The sequence below is a fragment of the Nasonia vitripennis genome, chromosome 2 (assembly GCF_009193385.2).
Source record: "Nasonia vitripennis strain AsymCx chromosome 2, Nvit_psr_1.1, whole genome shotgun sequence".
In the NCBI taxonomy this organism is placed as follows: domain Eukaryota; kingdom Metazoa; phylum Arthropoda; class Insecta; order Hymenoptera; family Pteromalidae; genus Nasonia; species Nasonia vitripennis.
In genome coordinates, this window is record NC_045758.1 from 599,294 (window position 1) to 626,740 (window position 27,447).

A 27,447-nucleotide genomic window follows, 5' to 3' on the forward strand; every position below is an offset into this window, starting at 1 on the left:
TGCGAACAATTCGCCTGCACTTGCTCGTTATCGAGGGGCTGCCTTTTCGTATACAGTTAGCGTGAACTCTGCTCCCAGCCAAGCGTGCGTGCAATAAAGAAATTAATGTATTCCAAAATAAATAGCCAGCCGCGAGATTTATTTGCTGATGCCGCGCGACCGCTCCGCTCTCCATTGTCGCATCCTGCCTCGCGCGCACAAAAGGAAGTAACGACCAATGTATATCTGCTGTACACCGTTCCGGCACGATATTATCCATTTCGGTTAGGAAAAAAAAACTGGTAAATAGAACGTATTATCGCCGCGGAATAAACCGTTCAGCCTCGTAAAAAAGCGCCCATAAATCTCCTCGCTCTGGTCGCGCCTCGGAGTCGACAAAAAGAAAGACAGGCAAAACGAAAAAAGGAGCCAACGAAACGAAACACAGTAGTCGCAGTATAGGCCGCGCGCTTCCTTTGTTCGCTTAAGCAATTAATATTGCCGAGAGCGTGCTTCCGGACGAGCGCGTAAATATGTTCTTTTTGCGCGTTTTTCCTTTTCCTCCGCGCGCACAGCCGGCGATAGCGTCAGCGAATAATCGCGAGCTATCGAGCTCACGCGCGCGCGCGACAGAGGAGCGAACGAAACAAAAGCAGGTCAGGTGCAGGCGTGTGGAGGCGCACATAACCGCGAGATAGAGACGTATTAGTTGGGAGGCGTAACAGGTTCATAAGCGCTTGCGGGTATAAACAAAGGCCCCACCTCATCCGCTGCAATGTCATCCGTGTCCAAAGGCTGGATCGTGCGCCGGAAGCAGGCCATTTGCTCTCGTTTTTCCCCTTTTTTATGCGCGACTCGAAAACAAAACGGATAGTCCAAGTACATCTCGATTATGGGCGCGCGCGCTCATAAATGGCCCGATTTAGCGGTGCATTAAGATCTCGGAGCATGTTCGTTGACAAGTTCTCGATACTGGGAATCGGACTGGCACACATTTTCCTCGAGATAATCAATCGATGATTGCATAGTATAGAACAATGAAGCGTTTACCTTTTATTGATGATCCTCGTCGTCGGCGGCGCAGAGCACTCGCAGGGTCCGGTTAATTTAACTGTCCGAAATTTCCACACTCATCACTAATTCACTAACACTAACACTGAAACAGAAAACAAAAAAATAATTAAGCTACAGCGAGAGCCACTATTGTCTATGAAACTGCAATAGGCCATCAAAGACACACCTTCGCCAATCGACGCGAGCGGAGAGGCAAAAAAAAGATACTAGATCCCAAAAGACAGAAACAGATCGAACTTGTGCAACGCTTTACAACGCTGAAACAAATTACGCGATAGCCGCTGGACTATATTAACTCGTGAGCGCGTGCGAGCACGTAATGTCGAGCCATTAATTTAGCTGAACGGCTCGGCCGCGCCAAATTGGGATTAGATCCGAGAGCTTGGCTCTAGGCTCGCGCCAACTTGGGCGTCTTGCAGCAGAAGGATCGCGATCGGCATTATGCTGATGCTACAATTATGCACTCGGCTGACTTTTCAACGGCTAATATCGGCTAACGCGACGACTTGCTTGCATGCATAACGAGCCCATATTGCTGGCCTGCTCGTTTACAGGGATTGCAACTCGTCTCGGGCTAATTATGAGGAATCTTGATTTGATTGGGAAAGTTTCATTAGATGGCAGCGCGCCGAGCGATCGGGAGACTGATTGATGCGATGTACAGGTACCCACGTGCCGAAGCGCCAGCGCTGACGGTGCGCGGAATTGCAAGAGAGCAAACACTCCGAGCTGAACAAATACAGCTGGATCTGCTGTACGAAACAAAGCGCGTTCGCTCATTAATTTCGCAGAGAGAGAGAGAGAGAGAGAGAGAGAGAGAGAGAGAGAGAGAGAGAGAGAGAGAGAGATCCGCGTCCGCAGCTGGCCCCTACGGCAGCTCGCGGACGTTTTCGCCACCCACGATAGACGCGATAACGAAGGTGAGCACGTGGCTCGGCTCGCGCCTCTAATTCATATTCCTGCACCTGACTCGCCTGCTCCTGCGCCGAGCGAACTCATTTAACACCCCCGCGGGCGCTCGCCGGTCGACGATACGCCACGGAATAACAAAGACGCGTCGTCCTCTTGCTCCATCTCCGCGGGGTCCGGCACCTGGCTCGGCAGCTTGCGCTTCTGCTTCTGCTTCTCCTTCGCAGCTCTGCGTATGCATATTCGCGCCGAGGCTCCTCCGACACGTGTATTCAGCGGCCTTTTACGGCTGCGGCTGCTGGTGCTAATTTTCGAGTTGAATATTATTAATAGAAGCTGCGCGCGCGCGGGAGCACAAAAGCGCAGACGCGATACAGGTGCTTACAACGCGCCCCGCACGCAATACCTTATGGCTGAAACACGTAATTCATGCAAATGAAAGTCGCGAGAGCAATTGCGAAGCCGCGCGTCCCGCATTGCGCGCAGAGGATGCGGTGCGTTTCACGGCTCGCGCGGCCGTTCTCCGCGCTAATTTCGACACGAGACGGCGCGGCGGATCTGCGAGGCCTGGCTAATTAATAATCAACCGCAGACACAGCGCTGTGTCTGAATCGCGCGCGGCCGAAATATCCGCGGTGTCCCAATGCGCCTTCCGCTGCAGCGCACCGGGACTCGCGCCGAAGAGGCAAAAAGCAGGCGGGAAAAAGCGCGCAAGCAGCTCGGTCATGTCCTGTCGTAAAGGCAAGGCTCTGCTCGGAGAAGAGAAGGGGGAGCGCTTCGTCGATATCGATGCGAATCCGTTCAATGATTCGCGGATGACCCGATGGATAGAGGGTTCAAGGCCTCGCCTCCGGCTTCTTTGAATTTGCAAAAACGCAGGAGGTGATGAGACTCATAGCCGCTAACGCAGTCGACAAGAAAGCGCTTCCTCCCTTCGAGCGATGTAGCTCTCGCAGCAACAACGAGATTTATTCCATCGCGGGAGCAGCGAGCGTGAAAATTTCCTTCCTTCTAAAATAGAAATCCTGTAAACGACAAACATGCGCAGGTGCGCGCGAGCATTAAAAAAGCATGCGAGGAACGATTGTGTGCGAAGAGTCCGTCGAACCACGTGCCGGGCCGGTCCGTTGTGTATTAACGGGGTCAAGAGGCGTCCACCCCCTCCGAGACGCGCCGGCGCGGGGACACGGTTTCTGCATTACATCGACACGCTTCTTCATTAGCCGCCAATAAGGCGCGCAGCCGGCAACGAGAAGGCTTCCGCTTCGCCTGGACGCTGTACGTTTCTTCTACTAATTATCGAAATCCGGCTGTGTTTGCGCACGGGCCGTAAGTGCACCTGCGACTATCTCTCGCGGATTGACGCGCCAGTGGAATGAGGAAATCGGCCGCCGCCGAGAAAGCCGCAGTTTCTCGAAAGCCTCTGAAAAATATCACGCGCGTCCGATCCTCAGGAAACTACGGGGATACAGCCACGAGGCGGAAAGTCGCCCGCTGTAAATAAGTCCATCACACGGTCAGTGAGCTTATGGACACTGCAGCGGCGGCAAAGTGGAAGGCGTCATATCTTCCGGGCGAGCGAGCCACCCCCGTGCGTCCATTATTCTTTATCTCGCGCCCGAGATATAAAAGACATGCATTACTTATATCAAGATTGCTGACGTTCCTGCCGAGGCGGCGACCTCGTCAAGGCAGTTCACGAGCCGGCAGAGGAGATGCTACACGGAAATATACTTTTAATAAGTGGACCCTCGCGCGCGAAGAGGCTTTTGATTTGTGGACCGGAAAAGTTTTCTCAGCTCTACGCGTGTATTGGAAATTACAGGTGTACGAGCGGTCTCCGCTAATAGACGCAGCTTTTACACATATTTATAGCAATGCCGGAAGATGGTATATTGGCGAGTTACGAGCGCAGATACGACTACCTCCTTTCCATCGACGGTATACATTATGCACACAGCTAACACTCCTTATCGCGCGCATGCGCCGCACGTGTTAATCGCACGAACATGGAATTTCTCATAGAAACACGACACTTTCTCCGTGACCCTGCTCGTTATTCAAAATTTCATGCGCACCTGACTCGTGAGAATTGAAAGCCACGGCTGGCACACGACGAACGAACGTCGAGTGGCCTAGAATGGGTGCTTTAGCCACTATTCGATAACGAACTAATTGCTCCGTCAACTTTTACAAAACGCGAAGCCCTGGCTCATCTTCTCCGGCAACTTTTGGAGCATCACGGCGGGGGCTTGGCGAAAATCTGACGTATAAGAAAGCCTCAGTCCAGTCAGCCGGGGTGATGGACCGCTCGACTCGCTGACCCTCGAGTAACGCGGCTTACCGCTCTTATCGTGGAAATATCATTTTATTTCATTTATGGCCATATCGCGCACGTACGCTCGCCGTCCCCCGGGGGGATTTGCCGGAGTTATTGATACACTCCGCGCGCCATAAGAGACGCGTTCGAGGGCTTCCTCTTTAAGAACTTTGCCTCGCTCGGGAAGACGTGTGACTTCTCTGCTCGCGTATGATACTTGGCTGCGCCGGGCGTAGAGGCAGGCTCAAACAAATATTTATTGACCGTGGTGTAAGAGCTCCGGGAGGAGCGTTATGAAAGTTTGCCCAGTCCAAGCTCCTATACGAGAAAATTTATGATTTTCTTTTGGCTTCGAGACGGACTCATCGTTCGACTGCTTGGAAATCGAAAAAAAAAATGTTAATCCTAGACGAAGTGGAACGCGGAGACCAGCATAAACGCGACAGAAAATTGAGTCGCGTAATTAATCTTCGCCGCACGTACGAAGCCGCGCGAGAGAGCGACGTACAGAAAGATCGCGAACGCGCGCGCGAAAATCCTCGCTTATTTGTATGACTGGTCGCAGAAACAAACGCTCTTCCACGTACTTATAAGTGCTGCCGCTGTGGATAAGATCGCGGACACAATCGCGCCTCCGCGTAATAATAATCGATCGACCTCGCACGCGCGCGCGGCTCTCCCCAGAGTAAATCAATACGCAAACAAAACAAGAGAGATGGATGTATATCCATAGCGGCGGAGGGACAGAGACACGTATGCTCGCGTGCATTCGTAATCGGACTGGGAGCGAGATATCGATCGGTATTCCATAGATTTCACCGGATTCAACCTCGTTTTGACTAAATAGGAGTATATCGGCTTTTACAGCGCAGGGAGAGGGGAAAAAAGGAGCCGAGGCAGACTGGAAAAGAGAGGCAGCCGAGTCAGCGCGCGATGTATAGAGAACGCGAGTCGCGCGACGGGGCGATGGGGAAACGTCAAAATTGATATTCCGAGCGCTCGCCTCCCGTATAAATCCGCAATCCGATATATTTCGACTATTCGCGTCGAGCGCCGCCGCTGTCTGTTTGCGCGGGAATATTTTCCAGAGTTACGCGCGGCGGAGTAGCGCCCGGCTCACTTTCTTCTCGTTTCGTATTCGCGAGCGATCGCCATAAGCGATTGCCATTGTTAATTTCCGATGGCCGCCTCGGAAATGCCCCGGGTTGTGCGATCGCTTTCTAGTTTCGGCTTTCAAATTTTCGTGTCGATGAAGAAAAAACGAACGCGTTCGCGCGAAAACGCACGTAGGACGCGGGCGCGCGAATTTAACGGCGGTTTGTCAACTTCTCGACGCGAGCCGACGGCCAATCGTTTTTGTCAAGCCTTCAGCGCTCGCGCGCGACGAGCTGAAATTTCGCGCCCGCGTAAAAAGCGGCCTAATTAAAAGGGCGCGGCCGTTTATGGACTTTAACCGCGATGACGCCGTGATTCTACGCAGCCAAAGAGAATCACGAGTTTGTTTCGCCGAGAGCGGACGACGGAATCCGCGACCCTGCGAAGCGCAAGCGCCGGCATTCCCTGATAAGCGACGGCTCGAGGTGGCAAAAGATCTCTATCTTGGCTCGGCTACTTCACATAACGTCCTCGCTCGCGCGCAGCGCAGACCTCGGCTCCGAGTTCGCTCGATCCGTCAGGCTACACGCTGCAGCCAGTCGGTATGAAACGAGTAATACATCTCCATATACGTGCGGCGGCTCGCCTTCCATACATTCGCGATCGCGCACACGTTCGGCCCCGCATGACAGCTCAGAAAAATATGGAGTGAGCGGAATTCCAACCGCGCCGCTCCACTTGGCTCGATTAGGTATATAGCCCCGCGCACTTATAATGCGGCCACCGCTGCCGCCGCTGCTGCTTCATTCCATATTCCAGGAAGCTCGCTCTCTCGATATTTCTCTCGTTCGACCGAGTATGAGCTGCTGCTGCTGCTGCTGTTGCTGTGGGTGTTGCGGGTCGCGAAAGCCCTAAGCGAGCCGAGTAGGTTGCTAGCGCTGCACGGTATCCTTTGACGAAACTGACACCTCGATGATCGTGTTACGCTGGGGAGATGTTATTACAGGCAAGTGCGAGTTTATGTACTTGGCTGCAATTGAAAATTTATATCATTTTCCTTCGCGGGCTCTTTCTACGGTTCTTCGTAGCGTCATGGCTTCGCAGCTTTTTGAAATGCCAATCGCACAGCTGCCGGTAAAGTTTCTTGCGAAGAACGAGAAGCAGCCGCGTCAGTAAGCGTAAAGGATCGCTGCAGTGAAAATATTCAGCATCGGTAGCTACTGTGGCTAGAGGTACAACATAAATCTCGGGAAGCTCGTCATGCATCAGCCGTAGTTTTTCCTGCCATCGCACGTCGCGATGATCGAGGGCAGAGACAGCGAGTCGTTGCCATGCGAGCCACAGTCCGTCGGATCGAAGAGCGCGTCTACTTCGATAGCGGACTGCCAGTATAGACTTTCGCTTTTTTCGACTTACGCGATAAATCCGTCAGAATTCGAGTGGGTGGTCCCGCGGCGGCTGCAGCGAGCGTTTAACCCGAGCCACGGGAATAAGAGATGCAGGGAGAAAATGAACCGCTCGCTCGGTCGCTTAAGCGATCGCTTAGAATCACTCAGCGGGCTCCGAGCGCGCGAATAAAACTGGAAACACGGCTCGCATCGACGTATGCGAGCGACGAGTCCTACACGAGGCCGGCGATGTTGAACGAAGACGGGGAGACACGTGAGCATTGTAAGTGCGAAGTTTACAGGGAAAAAAGCCCGACGAAGCGTAATTGATGAGTGTAAACTGATCTTGGGAAAAAGCTCGGCGCTGCGCGGCGTACCTCTTCCTGGGCCTTCGCCGCTTATTATGAGGGACTCGCGCGTCTCCAGCTGAATTTCAGAAGTATGCACGCGTCGATCGGGGACAAGTGCGGGGCGCGACGAGGAGAGGAGAGACGTAGCTTGTTAGTGCGGGTGTGTGGCTCGGGCTGCGCGGAGCAAAGAGAGCGGACGAAGCGAAACGAGAACGGCCGGCGCGGAGAAACAAACTTGCGACGTATCGCGCCCGTGTGGCAGCACCTCGTAAACATCGCCGAGCGCGACTTGTAAATCCTCCCCTGGCATTTTAATGGCGGCCGAGCCACGCGCGTGTATTAGTTTCAGGGAACATTAATAACTCGACGAGCGAGCGAGAAAGAGAGAGTCGCTGGAAGAGCCGGAAAGGTGTGCGCGAGCGTATACGTGGATGTGTTGGAGAGCAGGCGACGACTCGACGTAAGACTATCGCCGATTAATTAGCTCTCGCGCGTAAGCGCAAGCCGCTGAAAAGAGAGCTCTCGCCGGGACTTTTTCGCACTCGCGCACATCGTTAGCGCGCTCGCGGGAAAAAGTGGATTCTCAAAGGAGTGAAATATGGAAATTGACTGCGCTCGTGCTTTTCAGCTAGCTTTCACACTTTTGCGTGCGGAATCTTAACTAATCGATCGCGGAAAATCTCGCCGCGGCGGCTGTTACAGAAGTACCGTACGCAGGAGCTCGGCCGCGCGTCTGGGGAATTTTTTACGTCGCCTCTCGACGATGATTCGATTCACCAAAGCTCGTCCCTTCTCCTCTAGGCTGATGCACTACGCCACACACGACGCGGGCAGCGAGAGAGAGAGAGAGAGAGAGAGAGAGAGAGAGAGAGAGAGAGAGAGAGAGAGACAGAGAGAGAGAGAGAGACAGAGAGAGAGAGAGAGAGAGACAGAGAGAGAGAGAGAGACAGAGAGAGAGAGAGAGAGAGAGAGAGAGAGAGAAAACAGCAGCGTGAGAGACACGGCGCGCGGCAAAAACCGATCGTCAGTAGCAGACGCTCGCACGCGCACCGCAGCGCCGGCGGAATTAGCGTAGGTAGGCGCAACAGCCTAATTCGCGTCTTCCTTCGCAACTTATAATTCAAGCGCGCAGACTGGAACCGAATAGAAGTGGCGGAGGTGAGCTAGCGCTAACTCGCGCGGCAGCGGCGGCGGCGGTGCAGCTACGATAATTATACGCTCCGTCCTGCCCCGCTGCAGCTCGGGAGAGCGAGAGGACGAGAGGAGAGGCCCTTAAATTTGCCCTTATTTATATGCCAGCGCGCTTCTAGCTCCCTCTCCCTGGTTATATCGCGGGGATATCTATCGCCGACTGCTGTTGTTCTCGGGGGCTGCGACCGTGCAGTATAATGGCTCGTCTATTACGCCTTTTCGGATTGTTCGCGCGCTCATGGATTATCTTGTCAGACTTGCCCGCGCGTTTTCATCTGCGCGTCTCTCGGAATTCCGCACTGCCCCTTCGGGTTATTAGGCGAGAGCGAAGGTACTGCCGTTTTATTGCGCTATGTCCCATCAACTCCTCAGTCGTCGTGAAAAATGAATACTCACGCGCAGAGGCCCATCCATTTTTATCCCGCCAGCGAGGGCCGCTTGATTGGATCCCCGGCGGTGATAAAACGGGACAGGCGCTACGAGGCGAAATCTAAAAATCGATGGCAGTGGCTTCGCCGTCGTCGTCGTCGTTAAAACCGCGGCGCTGCGTGGGAGGAAAAACGCTTTTAATCCTCGGCGCGCTCGCACGCCGAGAACCTTAATTCGAATTTAGAGGAAGTTTACGTAAGGCCGAAGTTACCGCTTAATATATACCGCCGCCGCCGCCGCCGCTGCCGACTCGCGGGGGTGGTATAATATAAATAAAGCCCGAGAGAAAGGGAGAGAGAGAGGGAGGGAGGGAGGGAGGGAGGGAGGGGGAGAGACAAAGGAGAAAGGACCGAGGAATGAAATGAAATCTACAGTGCGGTAAATTAAAGTGCCCTGTTTTAATGCTGTTATAAGAATTACTGCAACTCGCGAGCAGCCGTGCGCCGATCCTTGCTGCTTTTCGCGAGTGCAAGGAGGAGCGGCGGAAGGGGCCCTCTTTATTCCGTTCCTCGCCTCCTCCCGCGAGCAGCAGCAGCAGCAGGCCAACTAATTTCCCTCCGCGTTATCCGCATCGCCTTCGCCTCTCCTCGAGATTGCCGTCTCTCGCGGATATATATGACTGTAGATGTGTATATGTGTCTGCAGCGCCTGCGAGAGAGAATCGCTGCCGCTGTTGCTTCTGCAAGTCTGAGCGAGCTCTCGGAATATATACGAGTTCGCGAGCAACGCGCTCCGCCGCTTCCTCCGTTTTTCACGCTTTGCTTTGCGCTCGCTTCCCCGGCGCAGAGAATAATTTGTACACCTCCAAGATGAGGCTTGGCCAGAAAATTCATACGAAAGTCGCGCGGTGTTAAGTCATCGAAATGCGCCTCCGCGTTTTTGTGGGAATCACTCGCTTCGGCTTCCGCGTGTAGTATTGGAATGTCGGCGGCTCTGCAGCGCGAAAGAAGAAGCGACAGCGTCGGCGAGTCTCTCGTTAACGGACACGCATCTCTCGCTCTCCTAAACGACTCTCGTGCAGCGATTGACATGCGGGACGCGCGACAAGAAGTCGAGTGCATAACGGTAAGGGCTGCACCGGCTCACTCATGCGCGCGTGTAGAACACGGGAGAAAAAGAGCAGGAATCGCAGTGGAGCTTTGGTTGATCACTGTCCTCGTCAAAACGACGCAAGTTCATTCGGAAATTATTCCATGGTCGGTAGAGCTGAGGCTATTTGGGATCATACAAGACCGCAACGAACGCCGAAGTAATTAACGAAGTCGCGCAAATTAATTAATAACGGCAATCACGGGGCCATAAGGGCATAGTAAAAATGAATATGCCATGACGGCTAGTGCTCCATAAATTCCCTACAGTGGGTAATAAGCAACCCATTTTTCCTTATACAATTAAGAGATTCGTGAGTAATTTACAGAAGCCGTGTAGGTGCCGCGAAAGGACGGCGGGCGAGCGAATGGAAGGGGAGGAGGGGAGGGGAGGCGAGAGCGGATAGCACGCGCATAACTGGAGAGGCCAAGGATCTAATATACCTCGGCTCATAATCATTAATCACCTCGGCTGGACGGAGCAGTGCGTTGATAGAGTACGTACGTCCAGCGGTAGAGGCAGACAGAAAAGAGCCATTGTTTCTGTGACTGGACTGCATTTTTCAAAAGACGCAATCAGCTCGAATGCGCGTTTTTGTTATTTTTCTCTTATAACTAACAAATTATTTTAATTTTAAATCCACATTGTTATGCTATTATATTGATTTATTGAACCGTTCAAAGTTTGCATACAATCTTTTCATTAAAGCTATAAATATATATTACTTGTGCATGAGTGAGGCGTGTGCATTATTGACAATTTAGTTTATTACTTTTTCATTGATTTTAAACGTTTGAAACTCAGTAGTTCTATGAAGAAAGTCAAAAAACAAGCAATATAGCCCATAATTAAAATTAAACTTAATTGGCGTACTGTCTTTTTTGCCTTCTGTCTCTTCTTTCCTGTATCGTTTTTATAACGAGGCTTGTAGCTTTTAATTATGGTTCGACGTTTGTATCTTAACATATGTTCGATTCCAATCTCACGAACATTCTGAAGGACTTCTTCAAATTTTTCTACGTATACTGATGATTTCTCGAATTTTAGTACTCTTTTCCGACAGCCGAATACAGGTTTTGCAACCCGAACATTGTTAAAATCCTCATCACTCAAATTGTGCCTGAGGCATGAACCAAGTACGTAAGGTACTATGAGAATGCAATTTTTGTATCTTGATGCATTTTTTACACACGAAAAAAGTTCAAAAATGTTAGACTCCACGATCATTTTTAGTTTTATGCTAGACATATATTTATCGTCCGATGCATTGAAATCAGCGATACGTGCAAAGTTGTTAGCAACTATTTTTAAACCAGATTCATCAATACTTTTAAAAGACTCAAACTTTACTTCTTTTTCTGTCAATTCCATCTTTAAGATTTTTGAATACAAATTATTTGAATAATACATCGCCATGAGGACAATACAAAGATAGATGATTTTTACTAAAGTTGTTCGTATTTTTAAATTAATGGACCCTCCAAGAAAAATTCTGCATATATTTAACATAGTCAAGTCATAAAAGTCTGAGTTGTAAACTCTTAATCTATGCAATAAAATGCGATATATTCCAAGAAGGATTGCAAGTATTGTCAACGATTCCCAAGGCATAATTATCACTGTATTACGGAGAACGGGCACATGTGCATTAGTGGTTTCACAATTAATCCTCATGTCTGCTTGAAGGAATTCATCTGAGTTCGAACTGAGCATCAACGTGGGAGATGCAAGTAAATTAATTTGATTGCTTCTTAATAATTCATGACTTAAAAAGGTAGCCCTTGAAAAATCAGTTTTCTCCGGTTTTCCAATTTCCACGAACATTACAGAAGCATTCATTTGTTTGAAGAAAAAATGTAATAAATCATAAAATGGGCCATTGACTTTAATAATTTCTCCTTTTTTGTTTTTTGTTGTTTGTATTCGAATATTTGAAGTTATTACTCCTACTTTTAAAGCATATCTATTGATATTATACAATTTGTCAGGAAATAACTTGATGAACGATGTTGTATTGAAAGCATATTCATTAAAAGTTCCGAAAAATGGATTGTAATTTCGTATGAAACAATACTTAAGTTTGATTTTATCTTCAAAGTGCATTTCTATTATGGAAAAATCCAAGATTTGTTTTTCCCAAGCATATTCGAATAATACATTAAGATGATCACTTGCTCTGTGTTTGTCGTCAGAAATGTAAAAGAGTAAACATTTGGACTGCGGCGACGTAGGAGATAATGAAACAAAATAGTTTATAAAATTTTTCAACTGTCAGAGTTCATTTTGTCTCAAACTATTGTCCGATGTACAATATATAATCAGATTCACAACAATATTCATAGGGTTGTAATATTTAAATGAACCCAGAGCATTTATTTTATTTACACTTTCAATATTCTTAAAGTCGATAATAATTGATGGAACAACTTGTATTATCGGTGGTATGATAATACTTGGGTAAACCGAATTATCAATTTCATTAGTATTCATGAAAAACGTTGTTTGGTAAGATTGTGTTTCATTTAAAATTAAGTGCCCGATATTGTGTAAGCAACTGTCACTTTTAAAAGCTGTAAAATTTCTTACAAAATAACTCGATAACAGTATCAATGACACAAACAACATTTTTGAAAATAGAACCATGTATGGTGGACTGAAAAACCATATTGCAACTAGCAAGCGAGATCCACGTGATTTCGAGGGACTGGAAGAAAGTACTTGTACACGTGTAAAATTGTAAAGTAATGAGAACATGAAGGTGAAACCGATTTCGCAATTACAGCTACTGTAATTGGCAGGGCTCATTTACAGTTGCGAAGTATAATATGTGTATCGATTGCGTTTGACTCATTATCAGCTAGTTCAAGGACATATATTATCTTCTTGCTTGAAGTCTTTTGAACGACGATAGCGAAACCTTTTATAACCATGCACATCCACCTCGCATATCTTCCCCCCGGCAACAACACGGATGCGCGCGACCTTACATACATACATCGGCATCTGCAGCAGCGGCAGGAGTAGCTACACCGCAACCAGCGTCCAGCAGCAGCAGCAGAAGCGTCGTCTCTCGCAAATACCCAGCAGACCGGTCATTAATAAACTGAAGCCATTACCGGCCCGCAGCTCGAAGAGAGGGAAGGGAGGTGCGCGCGGGGGCTCGTGTGCAGCACGAAAGTACGGTATAGCCAGCGGATATCTAAAACCACGCGCCGCCATCCTCGAGAGTTTGCGCTCGTATACGTTGCACGCGCTTAACTCGCGGGTTCACAACAGCGCAGCCACCCCTTTCTTTCTCGCCCCTGCCCCCTTCTTGCCTCATTCATCCTGCGAGAAGAGCGAGAGCGAGCCGGGGGTGGAGAGGCCGAGCGTCAAGCGGTTATAGTGTTGCGCGGCGCCGCGGCAGCGGTGTATGTCATTTATAAATGTCTCCGTGAAATGACCCGTTCGTCCATCTCATCCCTTAAGCATGGCCATTAAAGTCAACTGCCGCCAGCGGCGGTGGCAGGATACCTACATACGCGGATGCCGCAGCGCATAAACTGCTAGAGCGCGGCTGTGCTGCTGTTGCTGCTGCTGCTGCTGCTACTGCTGCTGCTGTTGATGTTACTCTCGTGACTTGGTGTACACGGGTGGGAGTCAGGAGACACTTAGTTAATGAATTCCCCGGATCGCGGAATTAGCTGCCGCTGCTGCAGCCTGGCGCGCTCGCGCGCGGGGGGGCAAAATGCGAGCTGACGTTCCTGGTATACGCTTGCTTTTCTCGGAATTCACTTTAAAGCGGAAGGCTACCGCTTCACGTTCTCCGCAAGAATGGTCTTGGCCTGTGTCGTGGTCGTTGCGTAAAATAAAAATAATTTCGTCCCCTCAATAAAACACTGCTCTCTGCCTCGGGGTATCGCGACTGACACGCGCGCGCGGGAAGGAATTCGACTCTCGCTGAAATCGAATTCTGGCATTGAAAGGGCTTCGCTCCCCTTTGGCCCTTATTCCATTATTACGATTTTGACGTTGCAAGATGACAGTTTCGTGTCACGTCACACATACTCAGCCAATGATCGAGGATAAATAAGGAGGCGCCCGTTGGCCCAGCGACACAATGCGTGCCTTCCGCGACAAAAACGGAGAAAAAAATTTGGGTAAAAAAGCATAACGTGAGTAGAAATACTTGTACGCGTCAGCGACAGCTATTCGCGGTGAATGTGATCGATATCCCTTTTCGCCGCGCGTTTGCGGGAAGGAGGCCTGAAAAAATGCCAGACAAACAGCGGTTATGGTGACGTCTCGCATGTTATAGCTGTATACTTTTGACTCCCCATATGGCGAATACGCTGTGGAGCTCAGACGGATTGCGCGAAAAGCGACGACGCGAGTGGCTGTTGCCGAGATAAGAAGCGCGGGATACATGATTTTACTTTCAGAAACCGATGCGCGGGAGATCCTACAGGAGGTTTTCACTGCGTACGCGAAGTTTCAGGAAAAAATCAGCTTTTGAAGATCGCTGTATGCATTTCGTTGGACGTTCATGCGTATCATTTTTAGGATGGAAAACGCATCTCAAACTCACACGCTACACGCTGCATCGCATTTCGTAGCTTCGAGCGAAAGAATACCACCAAGGGCTATGCGAAGCACACGAAATATACACTCGCTTCCCGTCTGGATTTGTCCCCCCTTTTCACATATGCTCAGTCTGTTCCTTCTCCGCATATCTGGCATGTCTCATCGAAGCCTCTCAATAGATCCGAACATAAAAATCAGCTTTATTCCAACACGCGAGGGGAGCTGCTTCTCGAAAGCCTTTAATATATTTGCGAGAAAGAATCCACTGATATGCTTCGCTCTGTATCTTTTTTTTAACCTGACTAGATTCCATCGAGCGAGGATAGGTGTCGTTCGATGGAATACACTCGTGGTAAAAAAGATACTGAAGCGAGTTGCTGCTCGTCGCAAAAAAACGTGAAAATTCGTGCAGCACCGCACAGCCCCTCGATGCCGTCCTTAATAAGCCTCGAAAATAGACCGAATCAAAATCCCGATATCCAGCGGCGGTCCGGGCGAAATACAGCGCGACAGCTCGTCCGAAAAAAAAATCGAGGTAGAATAAATCGACGCGGAAACGAACAGCACAAAAGCGTCGCGTCCATCCATATATCGGAAACAAATTAAAGCCGGCGCTGCTTATACAGAAATGATTGGCGAGTGGGTGGTTAGGCGAGTGAGGGTGAGAGGGAGCGAGCTTTAAAGCCCGCGCCATAAATATGGCGCTCTGGCTGGCTGCGCATCAATAATGCAGCCGCGAGCGCTCTATCAATATACGCCGAATGGATGAGCGCGCGCGCGCGCGGTTATGTATCAAGCCGGTGATATGCTGGTGCTAGTGACCGGTAATATACGTACGGCCGCGTGTAGGTGTGCGCTGGTCGGTATATACGCGATAGCGCGAGGCATATTGCGCTTCCGATGTTTCGTTAAATATTGAGGGAGCATCGTGCCGCTATCAGATAGCCTGTAAAATTCACGAGAGATGGAGAGTATGTGGATCGGCCGGCGCTGCCGCTCTGGTTCGTCGATTGAAAAGCCAGAGCGCCGCTGCTCGTCCATCTCGCTTTTTATGCGCAATTCATCCCGGCAGCGCGCGTTTCATTTTTTTTTCCACTTTTTTTTTCGTCCGCAAATCGACGGGAGCGTTTTATATAATGTTATGAAGGGCCGCGGTTGATCGGGACCGATGTTATGAAAAATCTGAAAAAGATAAGAATCGTAAAGCGTAACAAGCACCCGGCGATATTTCAAAGGCAGCGAAAGCGGATCTATTTCAATAAAGCCAATTGCGGAGGCAAAGGAGAAAAGAGGGAAGAAAACATATTCCTGCCGGAGGGTCGTCGTCTCGCGCGGCAGCGGCTGAAGGACAGATAGTGGTTTTTTCCTGAAATATTAAAGGGACACCCCCAGCAGCCTTCTCTCTCTCACACAAGACAGTCGTTCCCTCGACTCCTGTTTGCTCTTTACCGCGAGCTCTCTCGCCCTTCTTCACACGCATACGTCGCGCAAGCGGGGAATTTCGCCTCGGTAAACAAAAATGCGATCTGAATTTTTCATCCCGCGCGAAAGCGTGAAAGATCGTCTTCTCGACCGCACTGCTTGACGCGAGTCTCGAAGCTGCGCGATTAGCGCGATAATTTGTCGTGAATTTGAAAAAAAATCTCCATGTGAGAATTTCTGGGCGACTGCGATCGGAAGATCGTGAAGGCACGCGCGTTATCCCGAGACAATATTTTTTCCACGCTCGAACCAACTTTAATAGCGGCTCGCTTAATTCCAGGCACGCTGCATCGACGAGGAAGAAAAATCACGCGTGAAACTGCTTATACGACGGGGACGATTCGAACGAAAGAAGCCCGAGAAACGTGGAGAATAAGCGTCGAAGGCGTGAGATCTTACGCGCGGCGATCGCTCGCGATGACGGATTTCGAATTGGTAATCACTGCGCGGTGCACCGATGCTCCACTTGCCCGCGTGAGATATGTACATAAGCGCGGTGCGCGGGGGCAGCCCGTGACGTGCAGGTACGCGCGAGCCCGGCCGGTGCCGCCGCGCATATGTAATTCCTACTTAGAGTCGCCATTACGGTAAAACATGGCGCATTAAAGGCGCGAGATCGACGTTTGACTCGGCTTCTCTCGCCCGGGCCGTGTGTGGACTGGCCGGCGCTCCTTTTCTCACTGCGCGATGTCCTATTCGTGACTAGCTCGCGGTTCTTCTCTTCCTTTCGACGCTCATCTTCTCTTTCGGACTTTTTATGACGCGGGCACGCGTGCCTAGGGCTTTACGGGACTTTTAATATGCCCTGGCTTTTACGGCAAACTACTTTTTTTCCTTTTGTACGATTATGCTAGAATAACCGAGAAGTTTAATAACGCCGTGAACGCCTCTAAAAAAACTTTACGGGGATTCAAAAGCATTACAAGACTTTGTCGGCTCGCTTAATTGTGCATTTAAATTTCAGATACATGGCTTTCGCGCACGGTGCGCATATTATACTTCAGCTCGCGCTCGTCGGACACAATAAACAAACCCCCTCGCTCGGGCATTCAGCGTCAGCGTCACAATTCATTCCCTTACTCGGCGTTAAAAGCAATAAAGAGCTCGCATGTTCGCATGAGCTCAGGTGTTTAGCTCTCGCACCGGATACCGCCGCCGCGGCGAATGGAAGCTCCGTTAAGCGAAAGAGGCTAGTCTTGTAAGACAGCCGGACGGACCACCGTCTTACCCGCATACGCGACCTTTTAAAAGCCGAGCGGATCTCCCCGACGTGTCGCGAGAGGAAATAGTGGGAGAGAAACAAGAAAACTTCATATCCCTCGTGAGACAGAAGAGGTTCACCGACAACAATCGCGCAGTTGGGCTCATAGTCCAGATGCGAGCGCGGGTCAGTCGCATAAATAACTCGAGCGAACTCGGAACGAATTCGCAGTCCGATCCCGTCGAACGCCCCTCGAACAGCACGAGCGACGTGTTTATAGCGTTTCGCGGCATTCTTCGGTGCGGAGCACGCTGTCCTTTTCGCATCTCGGCAGTAAAAACAAAGTCGACGAAAAAAGGTCTGGGGGAAAAAATAGAATCGGAGAAATTTCTGCGTGTATGTACAAGGCTCCTCTGAATTATCGCGGCTCGTTACATATTCCTTTTTATGTGTCCCGCACCATAAACGGGAAAAGAGGCGCGAGCGAGCAGTTTTTGCATGGATAGGTCCGAGCACTGAGGGGACGTCTCCTGGGGCTCATCGCTCGCACTTCGCTCGCTGTACAGAGTTGCTTTTACGCGAATTCGGACGCTGTGCCGTAAACTATGGTATTGTTTATATTCGTAGACAATAAATGCAACCGGGTTTTACATTCAAATTGAGATTCCAGATTGCCAAGTGCGAGAAGTTAGCGACCGTCTCTATTCACCGGAAATATCACACCTATGAACAATAGGACTCGGGGAGAGCGAGCAAGAGCAAAGTTGTGGGGCACAACACACGTGCGTTTACCCCAACAAAGTCAGAGCAGTCCGGGGAGTAGGAGCAGCAGCAGAGACGGTGGCGCGCGATCCGTTCTGGCCGAACCCTGACAACTGATATTGCGTGATCTATGACCCCTGACCATTGCACACTTGGGACAGAAGTGGACCTGCCTCGTCTCTCCGTCTCGCTCTCGCTCTCGCCGGCGTCCCTTTTTATACCGTTCGGTCACGGCATCCACGTCTCGCGCGACCCCGAACATCCTACATAATACCGCGCACACATCGGAGGAGCGAGCTGCAAAGTAATAGATGTCCCGAGCCCGCAGAGTCCACTTCGTCAATAAACAATCGCGGCGTAATAGAAACAAAAAAAGGCTCCTCGCTCATCCCCCGTATATACACTGCTTTTTTCTGTCGCGCAGCGGGCATAAAAAACACGAGGATGAGGGAGACGAGACGAGCGCGCTCGTACGCGCGGTGTATATGGAGATCGAAAAAAGGCAGGTCCGTAAAATATTTATTGCGGCATATGCGCGTCTCCACGCCTGGTCGCGCACGCGAACCTATATGTATATGCGAGAGAGAGAGAGAGAGAGAGCGAGGATTACCATGAATCAAGAAAAAGATAGGCGCGCGGCGCGGATTTGCGCGCCGACATATTGGATGCGAGAGAAGATATGAGGAGAAGATACTGCTGCTGCTGCCGGGAGATGCTTCCGCGTATAACGAGAATGCGTTTTACTTTTTTTTCGACGTTTTATGGATTATTTTATCGATATGGGGAAACGACCCTTTTTTCGTCATTTTTCGGGGAAAGCTGAGGGTGTCCGCAGCGCTGAGTGCGACGGATTTGATTAAATCTATACGGACTGGAAATCTGAAGCATGTGCTGTTATTTATTAATCAGGCGATTCTTTTATTTTATTTTCCACGCCGGTAATTATCAGTCGACGAGATGCACATTGCTTGCACGATCGTAGATAACGCGCGAAGCAGATAAAGATAACGACTCTATCGGTCCGCGCACAGCCTGTTACGTAACGAACCTGCTCGCGAAGAGGAAAAACTGCCTCGTCACCGCGACGCTTTCGTAACGATGAAAGTTCAGCAGAGCATAATTCAATTACATATTTCTCGCGGAGTCGCGTGCAGGATCGATAAAAATTTGAAACAATGCGCCGAGCCGGCTCGGATTCAGCCATCAGGCGGCGCGATCGGCGGCGGAATTTGTTCTGGAGAAGCCGCGACAAGATCTGAAATTGGGGGAACGAAGCCCCGCCGGCGCTGGAAAAAAGGCCGAAAACAAGCCAAGAGCCAAGGCTCCGACAAAAGGCCGAGCGTTAACATCGACGAATTGCGAGGTCGTCGCGCATCTCCAAATCGGGCAACTAGCTAGACCCGGGCCGCATAACAGGCGAGAAGGCTACTCGTCCCTCTGCGCAGGCGCGAACTGCCGCCGCTGGAGTATTCGCGCCGGCGCGAGGTGTGCTCGCGCTGCTACTCTAGCATGACTATACAACAACGCGGCAGCGGCGGCGGCCGACACCTGTGCCGGCGGCGGCGGCGGTGGCGCTGCCCGACTCCGTTATTGCCATCGCGATAGAATCTCTCTCGCTCTCTCTCTCTCTCGCACTCTCGCGCGCGAGATATACACCGCGCGATTGCCACGCGGCAGCTACAGCGCCATATTGCACTCGGCGGAGCAAGATATCCCGCATATGTGCCCGGCAATGCATGCAAATTCCCACTTAAGCCCGCTAATTCGGAGATTTACGCGACTGCGGCTATGCAGTGGGCATCGCCGGACGATAATTGCCGGTATTGCCACGAAATTGCACGCTTCGAAATAATCGCTCGATTCGGCTCCTTCGAATGAGCTGTCGAGCGGCTTATTTTTTTCTCTCTTCAGTTCCGGCGATTATCATCGCTCTCGCTTATTTTACTGCGTGCATTTTACCCGCAACCGAAATTGATTATTTTTCCAACGGAAATAAAGCGATCATAAAAGTTTCGCCGTAGTTTAGCCAGCGGCTAGACGGCACAAAAAATCCGGCACTCCAGCTGAAAAGGAATGTAGTACCGTGGGGAGCCACAGCAGATATATTATATTACATGGGCGTCGTCGAGCGGCAATGAAAACTAAGTGCATATGAGAATCCATGGGGTTATAAGGGCGAGAGCGAGTGTGGCGCGCGCTGGACGTATAAAGCACGGTCAAGCAGCGGGAAAATCGAAAGGCAGCGGCAGCAGCGGTGAGTTATGGGGCTTCGTCGCAAGTTGCCGGGCTCTTGTATGGACTTTCCGAGGAAACTAATTTCCAGGCGCATCGCCGCGGAGCTTTCATGTTTAATGCAGCCGAGCAAGATATTTATTCGCCTTTTCTTCTTTATTTATTTGGCTGGTTAATAATTATGCGGGGATTTTCATCCGAAAAATTGCCGGATTTACGGCGATTCGCGTCCGACGGAATTTACCGTTCATGCCCTCGGATTAATCAATATCCCGCGAACATTAATTTTCAATCAGCACTTTTATCGCGCGGCTCCTCCGAGAATCCGATAATACCGATGGAGTCTACGATGGATCGGCCAGTCCGTCGCGGAAGTATACGGCGGCAGCGTCGAATCCTCCGCAAGTACACTTCGCACTCGAACGTGTCCGTCCGCAAGAGCCGCGACCATATATATTATCCAGTCGAATAACTTTGCGAGTTGGAGGATTATTCGAGCGATCCGGGATACTGCGCACTCGACGAGCTCGAAAGAGAGAGAGAGAGAGAGAGGAAGCGAGCTCTAACTCCTTAGCTTAGGCGACGTACGCGCGAGGACAAATCCGCCGCCGCAGGACTCGGAAATTCAACGTATAACGTTCGATTCCGGCCAGAGAGCAGAAGCGGCGGAGCTGCGGAGATACACCGAGAGGCTAAACTTGAATTTCCAGCGGAGGAAAGTCCGAGTCCCGCGCGCATACAACGGCCTCGCGTGCTCGCGATGTGTATAAGCGAACTCGCTGATCTCCAACTATCCTTGAGGATTACCAACTATTCTCGAAGACGAGGCCATTCCGGATTAGAGCGGCTTCATCCCTTTTCCCCCGCCGCCGCCGCCGCCACCGCCGCCAGAGTTGTTACGTCCGCCTCGTCTTGTTCTTTTTGCCCCCCCCCCCCCCCTCTGGACTCCGCAGCGAGGCAACTGACGGAAGCCAATATCAATTATAAGGGAAGACAAGAGAGCCCGACGCGCAATCACGCCCGGCCAGACCTTAACGGATCAAAGCTGATGCTGCTGCCGCTGCACCGATGCTCCGCCAGTCTTTTCTTCCGGCCGGCTCTCTTTCTGCGGGATCGCCAGTTTTTAGATAAGGAATACTTCAATTAGCCGCCTCGCTTTCTCTTTCTCCCGGCGTACGCGATGCGGACGGCACACACTATGCCGCCTCTTCGCTTCCTTTCCTGTTTCTTTGTGTACACTCTAGCTCGGAGGAAGCTATTTGGATTAGGCGAATATAAACCCTCGGACGAGAAGTCGAGATTCGACGAAATTTTTTTATCTCCACGAGCGATTATCAGCAAGAACTGTCGCTATCTCGAATCCGGCGAGACGCAGTGCTCGAATTATTCGACACAGGTTCTTATTACCGCGGCCGGCGTCTCGGGCGCTTATCTAAACGGTCCTTGTTAGGATAGGCCGCCTTTGACATTATGCGCGGTTCGCTATTTTTCCCGACGCACAATCGCCTGCCGATGTTGCGAGCAGTAGTTTCAGCGCAATCTAATCTCTGCGAGTACATATTTTACGCAGGCCTTGATTCGCGCCGAGTACACGCCGTACCGGGAACGAGTTTACAGAGTGAAAAACGAATTGCTCAAGCCGAAAATACGCAAAAACAGCAGTAAAAGTCGCGCGCGACTCCTCTTGCCGATGCAGACGCCATCGTCGCCGAAAATCAGGTAAGGCGCGAGGGAATGTTAAGAGCTCGCCGCGTCACTATCAGAAAATTTACCGATCGCGACTCGTGCATCCGAAATAGCAGCGAGCAGCCGCCGAAAATAAATAAGCCCTCGTCGTCGTGGCAGTCGTCGGTGAAAAATACGAGGAGCAAAAGGCGCCGATAAAAAGGAGAAAGTCGCAGCTACGTGCTGCAAAGGTATTCGCGACATACTGGAACGCTATGATCCGATCAGAGCGAAGTGGGGGCATATGCCGCCGCGCTTGGCTCGGGCGAAAAAAGGAGTAGCGCGATTGATAGAGCACGAGCGAGAGCGGATGAGTCGAGAGGGTAGACAAGAGCGCGACGGGGCTCGCTAAAATTAGCAGTCGGAAACAATGCACGTGCAGCAGCGCAGCAGCCGGTTTCAGCCGAGTTGAAGTGCGGGCTCGCTCCCTCCGCTCCGTCATTCCCGGGACACGCGCGATTCGTCTGCTGCGTTTCCCTTGCGGACGCTGCTCCAATTCCTCTGCATCTTTTCTTTTTTATAAATCTCGAGCGAGAGGCGCGGGCTCTTCCTCGCGCGGAATTTCGAGAGGTGCGCGCGCGAAAAGAACTCGTGTCGTCGTCTCGCTCTCGCGGCGCTCGTCAGCGGAGAGAGAAAGGGCGAGGAGAGGGGGGAAAATGCGTATTATACGCGCGACCGGCTGCTATTCATAGCGGACTCGTGCAGCGACGAACATTTTCCTCCGTATATTAAGCGAGTTTGCAACGTGTTCCGACACTCTTTTCGGGCAGCAGTATCGACTTTCAGGCCTCGATATAAAAACGTTTATTGACAAACCGAAATCGCAGGCCGAGAGACGGACAAACGGGCAGTGCATGCGTCGACCGAGTAAAAAAAGAATCGCCCGGCTCGAAGCTGGCTGGCAATCGGAGAAAAGGCGAACGATCTGCGCCCACAGGTGCTCGTGCTCCGCTGGCTTTCTTTTTTTTGCGCTAGCGGACGACGACACGAGAGCGACCCCCCTCCCTCCCGCTACTGCTCTGCACCGCTTGCACGCTCTGCGCGCGTAACGCAATACACAATTTTATCGAAACAACGTCGAGAATAAAGTGCTCTGCGTGGCGCTATTGTCTAACACTGCCCGACCTTTACCACTTGGTCGAAGGAAATCTGTCGCCTATAGCCTACATCGACATGAAGAGGTGGAAAAATACCCAAATCTAGGTAGCACCGCCAGTTCCTGCTAAGGGACGAAGCATCGGCCCGATCCGGTAGCTGTAACTCGCGTGTTTCTTGGGGTTCACTTATCGGGCGTTCTCAATACCTTGGCACGTTTTCTCATTAATCTAACCTACGTAGGCTTAAAGGTCACGCAAAAATACGCAAAAATAGGTAGGGCGTTCGGGCGGTTCCTGCTAAGGGAGTAAGTATGGGCGCGAAACAGAGGCTTTAAATAGCGTGTTTCTTAAGATTCACTTAACGGGAATTCTCTGTACGTTTGCACGTTTCTCAGTTAATCTAACCTGTATAGGCTTTAAGGGGGCGGATCAGCTATACAATTTTAGACCCATCACAATTCAATTAATCGTTGAAGCGGCGCAGTCACATTTGGTGCCCCGATTATTAGCAATCCTAGCCTTTAAGATTTCTTTCCGTATACGGTACAAGTCCGATCGCGTCCCATAACGTCCCGAGCCGAGCAGTTCTCTTCTGACGCGCCAAACTCGTGATGCGAGACTCGAGCATTTGCATGGACCGGCCACGAGCTTGCGTGAGCAGCCGTGGATTATCCGGCGTGTAATTGTCTCATTTGCCTCGCATTTTCAACGGCTCTCGAGTCTACACATATACACACTGTGCTTTCGAACTGCCAGGCTCTCTTTTTAATGACGATGCTTATACGCGTCGTTATTCACCATTTCAGCTCTCCTCTCTCTCCCCCTGGCTGCTCCTCGTCTCGTCTCGCGCGCGCGCAGAAAGTTTATTGCCGAATCTCGGGCGCTTTATGCGCCGCTCTCGCGCTCGCCTTAGATAGCCCGAAATTTACGACGTAATTTACGCAACACAAATTCATTTTGCTAAGAGAGCGAGTGAGATGTTTCGAAAATAATTGTACGAGCTCGCGGAGCCGGTATCCCGCCGGTAATCCGAGAAGTGGGGCAACTTACGCGCCTTCCTTAGTCCTCCTCTCTCACTGGATAAGGATTGTTCCGCTTTATCGCGCCCCCTTGTCGTTAGCCCGAGCGCCCGATGCTGAAATCGCGGACGAGTATTGTGGAAGAGATGAAATAATGATAGCCGCGGTGGGCTATTTTTTGAATCATCCGAATGATTTAAACTGCCTAATCGCAGCTGCAGCGATTCGTTGCGAGCATGCACTCAATTGCCGTCGAGTGACCTTCGACCTTCCTGCTCATTCTCTCTCTCTCGAGGGTAGCTGCCGCTGCTGCAAGAGCGAGACGGAGAGCTGGCATCGAAATCCGCTGACTCATCTCGAAAGTTCGCATGGCTGCTCCCCGGTACAGCTTTAACATGAAAATTACTCGTTTTCGCTCCGCAGCCGGATAGAGCGAGCTGCACGAAGGAGAGGGACGGCTGATAACCTGCAATAATGCGGGGGCTCCGAGCGAGAGCTCTGCGCAAGAAGAGCGAAAACAATTAGAGCCCCGCGGCTGCAAAAATAGGTTCTATAATTACGCGGCAGTCTGCCGGTATCCACAACGTCGCTTAATTTTCGTTATCTCGTCGTCGCGAGAGCGATAAATCGCGAGGAGCAATCGTAACTCACATTGGGACACGTTTACATAACGCGCGCACAACACTCTCGGCCGCCGCGATACACTTGTCAACCGGCCATCCAACACCGGCCAGACGAGCTCGCTCCTCGTCCTCTCTCTCTCTCTCTCTCTCTCTCTCTCTCTCACTCCTCTATTATTAACCGAAAAACTGACTGGCCGCGTCGCGCGGAGTATAAGCGTAACAAAGCGAGCCGTCGTCCGCGAATATAATATGCCTGTCCCCCGATTATTAACGAGCGCTTTTGCGCGGGCTGAACGAGCTATTAAGCGCCGCCGCTCTCCGCGCTGCACACTCGCTCATCTCGCTCATCATTCCCGCGCGATTGGTCGGCGGCCAAGTCGCTCTATGAATTTCATTCTCGTCGGGACGTAATTGCGGATGATCAAAGCTCGACGAGCGGGACCAAATTAATTTTTACGAATCGTCTCAATTTTCGAGGGCGCGAGTATTTTCGCGAAGTGTCACCCACCGCAGCCGAAAAAGCCGACGAGAGGCCGCCGATGTGGTGCGCGAGGTTTTCGACGGCACATCGGCGCGGTGACTAATTGTCGGTCGTGTTAAGGGCTAGGCCTACGGCGCTGTCGTCCCCGAGCGACGCAACCAGTGCAGCGCGCGGCACATAACCCCGCTGCGCGAGGCCTTTTGCATTAATGCAGATGTCGCGCGCCACTTCAAAGGCCCTGGACCATAAACACGCCAATTACCATCGCAAAGGGCCGACGCAGCCGCAGCCGCAAGAAGTGGAAAATAAGGAAAAAGTGCCGCCGCCGCCGCCGCTGCGCCGAAATGAAGAGGGTTTGCGCGGCGTTTATTGGCTCGACGCCGCTGGTACAGCGTGATCCCGTGAAAATAGAGCGCGCGCTAAGCGCCGGAGGGCAAGTTCCGTTAATTACCGAGCGCAGCTTCCAGCGAAGCCTCGACTTTTGAAATCTCACGTATGCTCCGGGTCATATAATACGGAGAGCCGCGCCGGCAATTTCGCAAGGGAGTAGAACCACTTCGCACGACTCTCGTGTAAAGCGCGCGGGGCTCGGGCGCGAAAATCGCGCGGAGCATAACGGCGGCGCCGTTCATCTTCCGTGCTTTTACGCGCGGGGACGCAAATGGAGGCGGGAGATAATACCTGCGCGTGTTTACTGTCGCGCGCCGGCGCTGCAGGTGTATTACCGAATAACTGCCGACCGTGACTCGCGTCATGGCTTATGGTGATGGTCCGGCGCGGTTTTACTTCCGCGGAAATCAGCGGCACGTGACGCGATGTAAGAGACGGCGAAAAGTGGCAAAGAGCCGGCGCGCGAGGTAATCGGAGCGGCGAAAAGCGCAGCTTGTCTCGTGGCATTTTATCAGCGCGCACTATCCCGAGACTCGAGGCGGCTGCGAGGAAGGAGAGCAGCGACCAAAAAGAGCCGCGGAGGCAGGCAAGAGAGAGAGAGAGAGAGAGAGAGAGAGAGAGAGAGAGAGAGAGAGAGAGAGAGAGAGAGAGAGAGTGGGATAAACACGGGCGGCAGGAGCAAATCCTTTCTCCCCCGCTCGAGCGTGATAACGTATTCAACGCTGGTTCGCGGAGGGCTCGGAGCGCCGAAGCTGGAGGTGATTCGCTCATTGGACGGCCGGGGGATGGCGGCGGCGGAGCTGCACGAACAGCCGTCGCCGCCGCCGTGTTATTTAGTTAATGACTATTCTCTCGCTAGCGCTGCCAGCTCGCGCGCGACCCGGCGGAATACAAGATCGTGTTTGAGATGCTGGCCGCGCGGGCAGCGCGATATGCCCCGCCACGAGGATCCGGGAGGAGAGGCGGACACGCGCGCGATGTACGACACGCACTCCGCACGCGAGAGCCTCTTTTATTTTCCGACCGTTACCCATTGCCGCCGCGCCATTAATATGCCCATGTCGATTTTCTTCCTCTTGCTCGCTTTATTTCCATCCGGATCTCCTCTCTCGTATACCCTTCGACACGCGGCTGCGGATTTTTCGAGTCCCTCTGCTCCTTTTGCCGCAGTCGCCGACGCCGCGCCGCTAATTAGCCGTGTAACATGTGGGCGCAGTCGCGGCTGCTGCGCAAAAGCTCGCACGAGCTTCGCCTCCCCCGAAAAATCTGGCTTTCGGGCTTTGCGAATTTCCAGGGCGCGCTTTCCGAAAATTTAACCGGGGATCCTCGTTCGTTTAATGCACACGGCCGCGTCACGAGGAGCATCCCCCGGCTTGGCAGATAAATTAGTCGCGGGATCCGATTCCGCCGCTGTATAACCCAGGCCAGCAGTGCACTGCGCAATCGAAACAAGACGAGAGGGAAAAAAGGAGACCGAACTCGCCGAACGAAAGCGGCGAAGAAATCCCCGATCCCGCTGCAAAAAAAGAGACAATGAGAGACCGGCAAGGAGGAACGGCAGCATAAGAAAAGACGCGAGAGGCAGAGCGAGGGAGAGCGGGCGAAAAACGAGATGAAAATCGGAGCGAGAATATGGACGACAGGCGAGCGAGCGAGCCGGCGCATAAAAAAGAAAAGCCGCGGCTGCTCTGCTCCAGGCTCCAGGAGCAGCCATGACCTGCGGGAGGAGGAGGAGGAGGAGGAGGAGGAGGAGAAACTAATATCGGAACATCGACGGGCCGCAGAGCACTCGGGGATTCGAGAACGAGCTGGATGTTTAATTAGGAGGCAGCGCCGGTGCCCCGAGACTGCCGGCTCTTCTTCGTCTTCGAACCTTGCAGCACGAAATGCTGGAGGGTGTGTGCTGTGTTTGTGCACGCGTCTGTACGCCGACGCGCGTGTATCGATCGAGCTCAATCATCGCAGGGTAATAACGAATCGCGAGGCAAGTTTTCAGCGAAAAACCGAAGGAGGGAAATCCGTGTTAACGAACGAGCTGCTCGTGTCCG

The 27,447-nt window shown here is 51.6% G+C and overlaps 1 protein-coding gene across 1 annotated transcript in view; it reads right to left on the minus strand.

Annotated features, from left to right (window-relative positions):
• Positions 1-1,107: 1,107 nt before the first annotated feature.
• The window catches only part of LOC100116895, a 110,568-nt gene continuing 84,228 nt past the window's right edge, over positions 1,108-27,447 (minus strand). The window contains exon 7 of the mRNA XM_031923673.1: positions 1,108-1,135. The gene's annotated coding sequence lies outside the window, so the exon portion shown is untranslated. The remainder of the gene's footprint in view (positions 1,136-27,447) is intronic.